We start from the raw sequence: 13,183 nt of genomic DNA, 5'->3' as shown, positions 1-13,183 counted from the left end.
GTTTCCTGGTAGCATCTTTAGGCTTTTCTATATATAGTATTGTATCATCAGCAAACAGTGACATTTATACTTCTTCTTTTATATATGAATTCCTTTTATTTCTTTATCTTCTCTGATTTTTGTGGCTTAACTTCCCAAACTATGTTGAATAATAGTGGTGAGATTGGGCACCCTTGTCTTGTTCCTGTTCTTAGAGTAAGGTTTTCAATTTTTCACCATTGAGGATGATGTTGGCTGTGGGTTTGTCATATATGGCCTTTATTATGTTGAGGTTGGTTCCCTCCATGCCCACCTTCTGGAGAGTTTTTATCATAAATGGGTGTTGAATTTTGTCAAAAGGTTTTTCTGCATCTATTGAGATTATCATGTGGTTCTCATCCTTCAATTTATTAATATGGTGTATCACATTGATTGATTTGCATATAATGAAGAATCCTTGCATTCCAGGGATAAACCCCACTTGATCTTCGTGTGTGATGTTTTTAATGTGCTGCTGAATTCTATTAGCTAGTATTTGGTTGAGGATTTTAGCATCTATATTCATCAGTGATATTGGCCTGTAATTTTCTTTTTTTGTGACATCTTTGCCTCGTTTTGGTATCAGGGTGATGGTGACCTCATAAAATGAGTTTGGGAGTGTTCTTCCTTCTGCTATGTTTTGGAAGACTTTGAGAAGGATAGATGTTATCTCTTTTCTAAATGTTTGATAGAATTCGCCTGTGAAGCCATTTGGCCCTGGACTTTTCTTTGTTGGGAGATTTTTAATCATGATCTTAATTTCAGTGCTTGTGATTGGTCTGTTCATATTTTCTACTTCTTCTGGTTCAGTCTGTGAAGATTGCCCTTTTCTAAGAATTTATCCATTTCTTCCAGGTTATCCAATTTATTGGCATATAGTTGCTTGTAGTAGTCTCTCATGATCTTTCGTATTTCTGCAGTGTCAGTTGTTACTTCTTTTTCATTTCTAATTCTATTGATATGCATCTTCTCTCTTTTTTTCCTGATGAGTCTGGCTAATGGTTTATCAATTTTATTTACCTTCTCAAAGAACCAGCTTTCCATTTTATTTGTCTTTGCTATTGTGTCCTTGATTTCTTTTTCATTTATTTCTGATCTGATCTTTATGATTTCTTTCCTTCTCACTTTGGGATTTTTCTGCTCTTTTTTCTCTAATTGCTTTAGATGTAGGGTTACATTGTTTATTTGAGATTTTAGTTTTTGCTTCTTGAAGTAGGATTGTATTGCAATGAACTTCCCTCTTAGATTTGCTTTTGTTGCATCCCATAGGTTTTGGGCTCTCGTATTTTCATTGTCATTTGTTTCTAGTTATTTTTTTATTTCCTCTTTGATTTCTTCAGTGATCTCCTGGTTATTTAGTAGAGTGTCATTTAGCCTCCATGTTTTTGTATTTTTTACAGCTTTTTTCCTGTATTTAATATCTAGTCTCATGTCTTTGTGGTCAGTAAAGATGCTTGATACAATTTCAATTTTTTCAAATTTATTGAGGCATTATTTGTGACCCATTATGTGATCTATCCTGGAGAACATTCCATGTGCACTTGAAGAGCAAGTGTATTCTGTTGCTTTTGGATGAAAATTCCTATAAATATCAATTAAGTCCGTATAGTCTAATGTCTCATTTAGAGCTGTGTTTCTTTATTTAATTTCCATTTCAGTGATCTGTCCATTGGTCTAAGTGGGGTGTTAAAGTCCCCTACTATCATTGTGTTACTATCAATTTCCCCTTATATGGCTATTAGCATTTGCCTTATGTATTGGGCTCCTCCTGTGTTGGGTGCATAGATATTTACAATTGTTATAGCTTCTTCCTGGATTAAGCCCTTTATCATTACATTGTCCTTCCTTGTCTCTTTAAATAGTCTTTATTTTAAAGTCTATTTTATCTGAGTATTGCTACTCCAGCTTTCTTTTGATTTCCATTTGCATGGAATATCTTTTTCCATCCCCTCCCTTTCAGTCTGTATGTGTCCCTATGTCTGAAGTGTGTCTCTTGAAGACAGCATATATAAGGTTCTTGTTTTTGTAGCCATTCAGTCAGTTTTTGTCTCTTGATTGGAGCATTTAATTCATTCACATTTAAGGTAATTATGGATATGTATGTTCCTATTACCATTTCCTTAATTGCTTTGGGATTATTTTTGTCTTTTCCCTCTCTTGTGTTTCCTGCCTAGAGAAGATCCTTTAGCGTTTGTTGTAAAGCTGGTCTGGTGGTGCTAAATTCTTTTAGTTTTTCCTTGTCTTTAAAGCTTTTAATGTCTCCTTCAAATCTGAATGAGATCGTTGCTGGGTAGAGTAATCTTGGTTGTAGCTTTTTCCCTTTCATCATTTTAAATATATCCTGCCACTCTCTTCTGCCCTGTAGAGTTTCTGCTGAAAGATCAACTGTTAGTCTTATGGGGAGTTCCCTTGTATGTTATTTGTTGCTTTTCCCTTGCTGCTTTTAATATTTTTTCTGTGTATTTAATTTTTGATAGCTTGATTATCATGTGTCTCTGTGTGTTTCTCCTTGGGTTTATCCTGTATGGTCCTCTCTTTGCTTCCTGGAATTGATTAGCTATCTCTTTTCCCATGTTAGGGAAGTTTTCCACTATATTCTCTTCAAATATTTTCTCAGACCCCTTCTTTTTCTCTTCTTCTTCTGGGACCCCTATACTTTGAATGCTGGTACTTTTAATGCTGTCCCAGAGATTGCTGAGATTGTCCTCAATTCTTTTCATTGCTTTTTCTTTATTCTGCTCTGTGTCAGTTATTTCCACCATTCTATCTTCCAGGTAATTTATGCGGTCTTCTGTCTCAGTTTTTCTGCTCTGCATTCCTTCCAGTGTATTTTTGAGTTGAGTTATTGTGTTGTTCATCACTGTTTGTTTGTTCCTTAGTTCTTCTAGCTCCATAATAAACATTTCTTTCATTTGCTCCATTTGTGCCTCAATACTATTTTGGAAATCTTGGATCATCTTTACTATCATTCTTCTGAATTCTTTTTTAGGTAGACTGGCTATCTCATCTTCATTTGCCTGTTCTTGTGGAGTTTTACCTTGTTCCTTCATCTGCTGCGTCTTTCTCTGTCATCTCATTTTGTGTAACTTACTGTGTTTGGGGTTTTCTTTCCTCAGGCTGCAGGGTCATAGTTCTTCTTAACTCTGTTGTCTGTCCACTTTGGGGAGGTTGGTCCAATGGGTTGTTTAGGCTTCTTGTTGGGGAGGGAGCTGGTGACTGTGACCTTGTGTATTGAGCTGGATCTTGTGTTTTGAGCTGGATCCTTCTGATGTGCAAGGCCACATCTGTTGGTGTGTTTGGGTGTGTCTGTGAGCTTAATATGACTATTGGCAGTCTGTCTGCTAATGGGTGGGCCTATGTTACTGTCTTGCTAGTTGTTTGGCTTGAGGTATCCAGCACTGGAGCATGCTGGCCTTTGGTTGGAGTTGGATCTTAGTGTTTAGAATGATACCTCTGGGAGAGCATTTGCTGATTAATATTCCACGGAGTTGGGAGTTCTCTGGTGGTCCAGTGTCCTGGACTCAGATCTGCTGCCTCAGAGGTCCAGGTCCAGTCCCCAGCAGGGGCACCAAGACCCTGGAAGCTGCACAGCATGGAGAAAAAGGAGGTGGAATGGGAGAAAAGAAAAAAATGAAGAAAGGGAAAGGACAGACAAATCAACTAGATAGGTGGTAAAAGCAACATTAAACGGTCAAAATCACAGAAGGAGATGTGCACAATTGCACTTGCAAAAAGAGGAGAAGAGAAAAAAGAGAATAATGAAAGAGAGAAAACAAAAAAGGGAGTAATCAAACCCATAAACAAACCCACATACAAATACATAATGATTAAACTAACAAATACATAAAACCAGGAATGAGTCAAACATACCAGGAAGTCCTCCAATACTTTTAGGTAGGCTCTGCCCCTGCTGTGGGGAGGACTGTGGAGAGCTCAGACTGTGTGTATTTGCCCCCATGGTCCACAGTTGCCCCCTGAGTCTACAGCCTCTATTGTAGAAACACTCATCTATTCAGGTGATCCACAGATGCAGGGTCTATCAAGCCTATTGTGGGTATTAAATCTGCTCCTCCTGTGGTTGTTTCCCTTTCTCTTCTCTGGTGCTATAGTCCCCGGGAATCAGTTTTGGTTTTGGTCCCTTTGCATGTGGGCTGCTATCAGGAGTCAGCTCCCCACCCAGGCAAGAGGAGGCAAAAGTGGGTGATTGGGGCTCACTTGCAAATTCAGGTGGGGGGAGGGAGGGGTATGGCAGTCTAACTGTAATTTGCGAGAGTGCTTGCAGCAGCAGAGGTTTTGGCATGAGCCTGAGGTATGCTGTGCATTCTCCAAGGGAAATTGGTTCTGAATGTGGGACACTTGGTGTTGGCAGGCTGCTCCTGCTGCCAGGAGGTTGTGGCCAATGACCTACCTTACACACAGGACCCTTGGTGGCTGCTGCAGTAGGCTCTGTATTTTGACTTAGCAGCCGTGTGTTCAGGTAGTGCTTGCGCAGGTGCTGTTCTGCAGCCTGTGAGTTTGCAGACCAGCAAGTTCCTCTCAAGCACCCCGAAACAAAGGTTTCCTTTCTCTCCGTCAGGCACTGGCTTTTCCTCAGACTCCCTCCCAGCTAGCTGTAGTGCACTTGCCCCCCAAGCTGTTTACACGCACCCAGCCCCAGTTCTCTCCCTGGTGTCAGTTCTCCAAAGCCCAAGCCTCAGTGCCCAGCCCCCACCCTCTGCTGCAGGTGACCAGACTAGTATCTCTGGCTAGGGAGTGCTGTTTGGCCTGGATCCTCTGTGCAGGAATCTTTCCGCTCTGCCCTCTGCACACCTGTTGTTGCTCTCTCCTCTGGGGGCTCCAAAGCTCCTCCCATCTGTCCCCTCCAGTGAGGGGGGTTCCTAGTGGGTGGAAGCTTTTCCCCCTTCACAGCTCCCTCCCAGAGGGGCATGTCTCCTTGGGATTCCTTTGTCTCTTTTATTCCCTTTTTTCTTTTGCACTACCCAGTTACATGGGGATATTCTTGCCTTTTTGCAGGTCTGAGGTCCCCTGCCAGCGTTCAGAAGGTGTTCTGTAGGAGCTTTTCCACAAATAGATGTATTTTTGATGTATCTGTGGGAAGGAAGATGACTTCCACATCTTACTCCTCTGCCATCCTCCTGCCTCCCATAAGGCCTAATTTATATTTTCTTTATGATTCAGGACCAAAGTTATTTTTTCTTATGGGCTAACATGCTGGGAAGTCAGCATTTCAGTTTGCTTGACGCTTCCTTCTATGTCTAGCAGCCAACTATAACTTTTACTGTCTCTGTGACTGCTTCTAATAATATCCATTCTCCCCTACCTACTTTGTTGCTGGTTGAAATCTCATGTGGCATTCAGAATCTCCTGATGTGGGTCTCAACTGTTTAATATGCCCTTTTACGCAAAGACTCAGATTCCTCCAATATAAACCATTTATTATCATTTCTTCCATGCATCTATTCATTCTTTCATATAAATACTTATGACGCTCTATGTTGTATATTGGGATGTTGTAATGAATAAGATAGCAATGGACCCTGTCTGCAGGAACCTCATAGTACTTACAGATAATTATACTGTTTTGTGTGATATCAGTTGGGAGGGGTGGCTAAAGGTTTCAAGGGGAGCATTTAACTACGACCTGAGGATCAAGGAAGACTTCCCAGAGAAAATGACATCTCACTTGCAACCTGAAGGACAAGCACCATTAGCTAGGTGATCAGAGCAAAGATACAATTTTTCTTTCCAGACAAACTCTACCTCTGTACCCTAAAATCCTTCCTTTTTTAGTATCTTCATACTCTAGGAAATAAATAAGCCTAAAGTGTCCTCATCTCTATTTATCCCTTGATTTTCTCTTCTCTGTGATCCTTTATTTCTCAAAAATTAGAGATGGCCCCAAATACAAGGTACTCACTCCATAGTCCATAGGGCTTGATGGGTTCTGAAGCCCCTAAAAGCTTCCAGTGCTTCAAGGTTCAAACAAGTTCCAAGATTAAATCACCCATCCTTATTTCTTATGATATTTGCAACTGTGAGAAGAGAAAATATGTGTTTTATTCTCTATCCTCAATGATGAGGTTGACCAGTTTTATCTTAAATGACTAAAATCATAGCAGATATTTTTGTAGGCTTGTGACAAGTTGTCTTTACATACATCATTTCATTTAATCTTAACTATTCAACATGTTTCTAAGTGGATATTACTTCTTTTATTTCCATATATTTCCTCATTATACATCCTTGATGCTTTTCAGAACTTTTCTCTAAGAAGTATGGCATGAATGACATGGGTCTCAGGGATGGATACTCAAGGCGATTATATGCTAGTAAAAGTAAAACTTTAGATCACATCCTAAAGGAATACACTGTATGGTTTCAGTTCAGAGACTTTGTGAACAGTATTTTAGCTTCTCAGGCTGATTTTCCCACTTCTTGAATTAGAAACTACATGTGAAGAACGTGAATGGCCAGAAATCAGAGATAGATCACTCAAAATTGTTGCCGAAGTCTCAACACATAGTCTTATTGGAACACAAACATTTCTGGACCCATATTTCCAAGGGTCTGCTGGACTTTTCCATTTGAACATTACCTCTACAGGGCATGAAATATATTCAAAACAAAGGTTTTGACCATTTCTCTGAAACATGCTCCTTTTGGTATACTCCTTTTCTTAGTTAAGGCATAACCATCCTTGCGTCTCTCAAGGTAGAAACCTCAGAGACATTCTGAATCCTTCCTTTTCTGTATTACCAACATCGAATCAGCAAATCCAGTCAGTTCTGTCTTAGAAATATCTTTCAAAATAATTTTCTTCCAAGTTGCCACTGTATTAGTTCAAACCCCTATTTTCTCCTACCCGTAGAATTTCAGAGCCTATCTGGTCTTTCAGCTTCTAATCTTTCCCACTCATTTCATCATAAAGGCACCTACTAGACAGATATTTCCAGGATTTTATTTGGGCCATGTTATTATTACTCCTAAACTTTCAATGCCTTCTCCTTATTTGGGGATGGCCTACAAAGCAGTTTTACTTCTTCCACCCCAATTCCTACTACATTCTCTCACATAGCAAGCAAGCACCCACAACCTAAGCAAGAGGTAAGATTTAATGCTTCTGTTTCCTTATATCTTATGTTCTTTCTGCCTAAAATGATTAGCACTTAGGACCAGCTACATAATTCATGAGGCTCAATGAAAAATGAAAATATATGACCTTGTTCAAAAAACAGAGAAGAAGTGCCATTAAATGTACATATAAAGGCTTTTCCTTTCTTCCATGGCCTGTCTCTAATCCTGACACAGCGTGTTTTTATTTGTTATTTAATATGATTCTTTTATTTATTTATTTATTTATTTATTTATTTATTTATTTATCTAGAGTGTACAATTTGATATCCCAATCTCCCAGTGTGTTGCCAGTTTTCAATATGAGAGTCAGCCTTGCTAATACCTCTTCTCCATCTGGTGAACTCCCACCTCATCCTTTGAAACTCAGCACAATTAGTTTCCTCTCTGTAAATTCTTCACAAAGCCGATTTTTTAATTGACTTCATAACCCTTTACACTTTTCCCTGTTAATGTACACAGGCTTTGGAGCAAGACAAGCTTGAGACCTGATGTTATTACTGTGACATTAGACAAAACATTTAATTAGTCTGAGTTTTAATTTCCTTCTCTGAAATGTAGATAACAGTACCCACTTCACAGGATTGGTATGAGGCTTAAAATTATCTAAATAATTTGAACAGTGCATAGCACTCAATAAATGGTAGCTTTTAATGCCATTATTAGCGGGTGACTGTACACTGATTACTTGTGTTGTATTCGTCTCCTCGCTAGACTAAAGATCATCTTTACTCCCCCAATATCTACCACAGCTTTCAGCACACTTAATAAAAGTATGCTGAATGAATGAGCTAATGCTTTTATTGAGCACTTAGCAAAGCACCCAGCACACAGTACTTATTCTTTGAATGTGTGTTGTATTACTTGTGAAGGAATGATTGAATGTTTTAACTACCATGATGTGCTTTCCAGTTGAAGCTGATATTGACTGCTACAAATATGCAGTAAACTCCAATTGTTTCTCCTTCTGCTCAAAACAGATTTTTCTAGAACTCATAAAAATAGTTATTCATTTACCTCCTAAAGTCGCAGTTCTTAGTTGCAGCCAGAATTAGGAAACAAAGGATGTAGGTGGAGGGATTGAAAGGAAGAAGTTCTCCTTCGTACTCCAAGGAAATGGAGTTATATTAAAAGGAAAATATTAGGGAGAGGAGAGTCTCTATCAAGTGTTTCTAGTCATTCCTGTCTTAAGGGATGCTGGAGTTTTTAAAAGATTTTTGACTTAGGCCAAGATTTTCTTTAATACCATAGCACAAGATGCCCAACGGAAGGCTTTGTTTTTCTTTTTTTGTTGAGACTAGCTTTTAGAATTCCACAGTAAAATAACCAGAGAGTATAAACCATCCTTCTGAATTCAAAGTTGTCAGTGTTCCTGTTATGTTCAAATAGTAAAAGAAAATGTGGATGGAATGACATCTGCTGTTTCTGTCACAGTGCAGCCAACTTTTTAACACACCTAGAATGTCAGTTCAGGCCCATCTGTATCGTTAACCTTCTATGAACTGTTAGCATGAAACCTCTGAGTATAAGCTTATCAATTCTCACAGTGCTGTTTGAAGGAGCAGTACTATCTTCTCTTATGACTAAACCCCCAGCGAATTTACACTGGTATAACCTAAGCATTAAAAATAAAGTTTAATGGTAGGCATTTCATAAAGAACTTCAAAAGCCAACTGCCTGCATTTTCTTTAACTTTCAACAACTGTAATTTTAGTACTTTCCCTCAAATCTTGCTTTACATTTCTCTAAACTGCACTGATATTAGCTTGGTGAGTATGTCATTGACTTCTAATTTACCCTTCTAAGAAGAATTTTAAACAGCAAACTACTGGCAAATGACATTTAGAGAATTATTAAGCTTTATAGGAGAAATCTGTCGCTAAGTTCTCATTAGCTTGCTGCTGATAAATATTGACAGGCCAGGATATAAAGCACAAATATCTCAACCTTACCTAATTAAATGGTTTGTAACTAATATTTTGTTTTGCTGAGTTTTTCATACATTCAATATGAGCAAATTAAGATTATCAGTGAGCAACCACTGGTTCCTAAATATGACATTCAAATTAATTAATAAGAACACAAACGTTGCCTTTGCGTAACTCCCATGTGAATTAGGCTGACAGAAAACATCCCCACATGATGAATAATACTTCCATTTCAAGAATGCCAAAGAGCTCCATCATAGTAATGTTTCTCAGCGGGATTTTCTTTAACAGTGAATGTACCCTGTATCTGAGGGAGCCCCCAATGCTGAATATAGAAAAGAGTAAAGTGTATATCTGTGACTGCAGTCCAGAGAGAACATTTGTAGAGACCATAAGACACTGTAGCAACTTTCAGGCCATAAAAGCATAACTCCAATAGCCATCTGCACAGAATTACTTCTTGTGCAATTTAATATTTAAAATATTCATTTGTAACATGGCCTGTCTCACAATACCTAATGACAAGTTGCAGCAGTGGATTGTATTGAATGGATTTAGATTTATTTTTCTAAAAAAGAGGAGTTTCTTCACAGCACAACAATCTCCAGTGAAAAGCTGAAGACAAAGCTCATTATTATTTTTATCCAGTACTAAGTGATTCCACTTTGAAAATTAAAATGCTCCAGTTACTCACAGATTCAAAGCCATAAGCATCTATTTAATATTAGTTTTCTCTAACTAAATGGCTAAAAGTCATCATCAACATCATCATCAGGACAGGCTTATTGGATCTACAAGTTATCTAAAGTAGTTACTAAAGGACAAGTGAAAAATTATTTTTAAAGCATCAATTGTCTGGTGAAGACACATGTCATTAACATGTATGTGCATATATCCTGATACTGACAATATAGATGCTGATAAAGGAGAGGAAAAAAAGAGTTGATTTGCTTACATATGTACAAATATAATGTATATCTGTATCTATGCAGAATATTATGCTTATAGTTGTAGAATATTTTTGATTGTTTCTTAAAAAGATTTATTTTCTCTTCTTGCCTGAATGTACAAAGGCAAAAAGAGTACAGTATATATATATATAAAAACAAAGAACTTGGTAATGTACACTTTACAGAAGGGAAGAACCAGGAAGACTGAAATTAAATCCAACAGAGCAACGCCAAAGGAAAAAAAGCTATGAACAGCAACACTGCCCCTCCAACCCGGGCCTCCAGCTCGTCCCAACCTGCTCCCAATCGGGGGCTGAGCACCAAGGCAAGCAGGTGGGCTGGGGCAGGAGGTGCTGGGGTTGGGGCCTGGGAGGCGCTCGATCCTACGAGGGGCCCATGGCAGAGGATCATCAGAAAGTTTCCTGGGATGCCCTAAATATAAAACAAATAACAAAGGCCCAGAATTATGGGGCCAACTAGCTGCCCAGTTGAATCTTGAGGGCATCAGAGTAGACATTGAGATGGTGATAGGGTATATGGGTAATAAGTGGTGTGGGTGACCTCAAAGCCTGTATACAATAACACTCTAGCCCTTCTGTAGTCTTACCCTCCCACTTCTGCGGCCAAGCCCTTCCACCCCCACCTTGGAGCCTGGAAAGAAGAGATTCAAGAAGCATCATTTTATTTCATGGGGGGCCCTCTAAACCCTCTGTATGTGGTCCTTTGACCTTGAGATGTGTGGAGAGGGTGAGGTAAGAGAAGAAAAATATACATGTATACATACATAAACAGGCAGGGAAAGGGGGTGAAGGGAACTGGTACAACTTAAATGAGGAAGAAGCAGATGTGAATCCTAAAGAGCAGCCCTCCAAGCCTTGGCTGTCTTACCTGGGGACAAGGCTTCTTCCCTCTAGTTTCTCTGTGGGGGCCTGGATGAGTAATGTCTATCAAGAGAACTGGGCAGGGGTAGCTCAGAGAGAGCCTTGGTCTGGTGGTCTCGGCCCTCAGCAGCAAACACTTCCAGCCTTTGCTGGGGTGAAGTGGGGTGGAAATCCTTGAGTGTCTCATCCCTGTGACCGGGTCACAGGAGCCACAGGTTCCCCATAGAGAAAGGCTAGAGGTGGAGAGCAAACCCTTCACTCAGCACTTGTCAAGGATCTCTGTTTCATCCATCACTGCTGCTGCTTTGTGTTACTTCAGGGAGGCAAGACTGGACCTGGCAAGCACTGGGGATCCGGGATCAGGAAAAGGCAGTGCCATTCTGCCATTGTTGCTTTCATCTGCTCTTCCGAGCAGCTCAGCTCCTGCTTTTCAAGGGAGACTTGGATATAAAGATCAAAGAGCCAAATGTTTTTTAAGGGGAAAAAAAGCTGTTCCCTTCTGCAGAACCTGAGGCTGCCCTGCTAATACAATAGTTCCTCTTCTCTGTTACAGAACAAAGTGGAAAGGGGCCATGCCTGCCTAACGGGAAAGAAAATTACTCCAAACGGTTTCTTCACAATATGTACAGAGCGCGCTGTAAGCCAGCGCCACAGATACAAAACATACAACAATATTTAAAAACAAACAGGAACAGAGATGGGGCCTTGGCTCCACCCAACAGAGTCTGGGAGGGCATAATCAGGTTGAAATTCAGAGCCATTATTTTGGTTGGGATGACTCAGGTGAGGTGGGGTGAAGGTGTCCACACCAGTGACTTCCGTGGGTGAAAGGGAAGTCACTGCTCAGAGCACTGCCTGCTGGGACGGCAGAAGGACTGAAGGGGGAAGGGAGGCTGCCTGGGGCTTCCTAAGAGGTCTAAATCAGCAGAGTTTTGGGGAGGGCTCAGAATCCAACTTGAACAAAAACAAGGACATAGAAACCTAGAGGAAATGTCTATAGGTCAGAGGGGTTCCTCTCGGGCAAAAGACCCAAAGCCTCTCTAGACAAGGGCTCTGGGGATCCTGGAAAGCAGCCTCTTCTGGGCATTGTGCTTACTATCTTCCATCTCCATGCCCCAAACCATCAGAGCCAAGTCCCTGCTCTTAAATGCTCATTTTTGGCACTCTGGTCACAAACACCTGTCTCTAACCTAGGTTGGTGTCTGTCAGTCTCTCTCTCAATCCAAAAGGTCAAGGAAAGACAGGAGAGGAGGAGGACAAAGGGATGATACCTCAAAAACAAAGTAAAAGCTAAAGCTCCCCACATCTTGGGGGAAGAAGTGACTCCAGTAAAGCTACCTAACTGTCACTTTCCCAGTACAAAGAGTATAAAGCCTGGACCGGGACTGCATTGCTAAGGAGAGTGGAGAAATGTCTCTGCTTCAAAGCACAGGCCCACTGACTACACTCTGTGGCTCTAAGGAGTAATGGCTTCCATGTGGTATCCCAGGGTCTAAGGAACAGATAACCTCCCATGGTCAGTGGCCCCTGAAACAAAACTGTGTGTCGCAAAGAAACACAGCTTATATTGGCACACATGGGGTTACAGGTTGAGCTATATGAAGTCGTGTAGTTGTGTGCAGGGGACTGGGCTGTATAGACTTATAGCTCTAGGTGAGGAGGATAGTCAGATGGCTGCTTGGACAGGACATCTCTTAGAAGTGCTGGGTGCTCCCAGGGCCTGTCTCCTGGCTTGCCCTCAGGTGACCTGGCGGGCTGACCTGCCTGAGACTCAAGCAGTGGAAAAGGAGAGGAGAGATCAGTGTGGGGATCCTCCTAGGAAAGGTGGGAGGGAGGTGAGAAAAGGGCAAGGAGTGGGGGCTAAGCAGCAGCAGGACTTAGTGGGAATGCAGCTTCTAGTTCACAGACACCATTCATGCTCCAGCTCCAGCTCCCCCGGAATCCCCGGGGAGCCCTGTGCTGCTGTTGGGACCCCTGGCCCTCTGCCTGGCAAGTAGCCCAAGGCCATGGTGGGGCACATGCCTTGGTCTCTCTTTCCAGGCTGGGCTCTGAGCATTTACATGTGCTTATGTGAGAGGGGAGAAGTCTTCATGTTTGAAGACCTTGTTTTCACAACTGCAGAGAAAACAGCCCCAATTTCTTTCCTGAGATTCTAATTCCTCCACATGCTGCCAGTTTCCAGGGCCCAAACCACTGGGGAGAAGCAGGGTCTGGTGATGGTGGTAATGGTGGTGAGAGGGGTATAGCTGCTGTGCTGTCTTCAGACCTTACCCAG

The sequence above is a fragment of the Hippopotamus amphibius genome, chromosome X (genome assembly GCF_030028045.1).
Source record: "Hippopotamus amphibius kiboko isolate mHipAmp2 chromosome X, mHipAmp2.hap2, whole genome shotgun sequence".
Lineage (NCBI taxonomy): Eukaryota > Metazoa > Chordata > Mammalia > Artiodactyla > Hippopotamidae > Hippopotamus > Hippopotamus amphibius.
The sequence above is the reverse complement of the archived record's forward strand: the minus strand, read 5'-3'. Positions refer to the sequence as shown.